Below are 1257 nucleotides of genomic sequence, written 5' to 3' on the forward strand. Positions count from 1 at the left end.
CAATTGGTAAATACCTTGGTCCAGAATGCTGGACACCATGGTTTGACAGAGAGTCATTACCGACGACTGGGAGACCTTCCAGTACTTCATAGAGAGCATCCAGAAGAGATCTGTCCTAACCCAGGTATATTCAGACCAATGGCAGAAATCCGTTCAGCTGCTATCCCCCTTCTGTGGTGGAGGAGGTACAGTACTGTATAGCACATTAGGACTGTAAGCTGCAAATACAAAGTTGATACTCCTCCTCTTTCATGTGTCATGTGCATAAGCAATAATATAAAATGTGCTTTGGCTCCACAGTTTTCCACCACTCATCCTGTTTTTTTATTTTACTCCCTGCAGTTTGTGGGACCCGCTGGTTTGACAGTGTCCGTTTTAAGGGCTCAGTGTCATGCAAATCAGCCGGGCTACCTGCCTACCCTTTGTACATTGAGGCTGTTACTGTTAAATCAATGACCCCAGCCATTGACACAGGGGAGATCTTCAAAACGTAAGTTGAGTTTATGTTGTGAAGAGTAAGAAACATAATAACCCAATGTTTCCTCGGATATCTAAGAGATTTAACATTTGAAAAGAGTCATACCTGACATTGTAAAATGACATCAAAGACAAAATGAGAATAGAACAGTTGAAATTTTGTTTTTTTTTAGATCTTAGATCCATTCTAATCATGTATTTAACGTTACTGATCTGTTGAGCATTAATATGTCTTCTTGCTTCAAAATTGATTAATTAACTGCTTGGCATTGTTGTTGTTTTTTTAGCTTCAATACACTGAGGGATTTGTTTGCGTGATGTAGACCAGGACTGTGACAAAAACAGGGCAGCGACTACAAAGTTCGCTTTGGATGCGCATGCAAGTGATGGCAATGGCGAGGGCAATGGGGGCAAAATGGCAATGGAGGCAATGGCAATGGCAATGGAGGCGAAGGCAATGGAGGCAATGGCAATGGAGGCAAAGGCAATGGAGGCAAAGGCAATGGAGGCGAAGGCAATGAAGGCAAAGGCAATGAAGGCAAAGGCAATGGAGGCGTAGGCAATGGAGGCGAGGGCAATGGAGGCGATGGAAATGGCAAGAATAATCCATAATTCATTTTATTATTTCCACCTGTACTTTTCCTATAATGAAAATGCCTATTAATCAGTCTGTCTTTTCTTCTTTGTGAATATTAAATCATTGACTTGTTTGTGGAGGATAAATACGAGCAAAAATAATCAACAGTCTGTAGCAATAAAAAATACTGATCAAATCTCAAA

Source organism: Larimichthys crocea, chromosome XI (assembly GCF_000972845.2).
Source record: "Larimichthys crocea isolate SSNF chromosome XI, L_crocea_2.0, whole genome shotgun sequence".
NCBI lineage: Eukaryota > Metazoa > Chordata > Actinopteri > Sciaenidae > Larimichthys > Larimichthys crocea.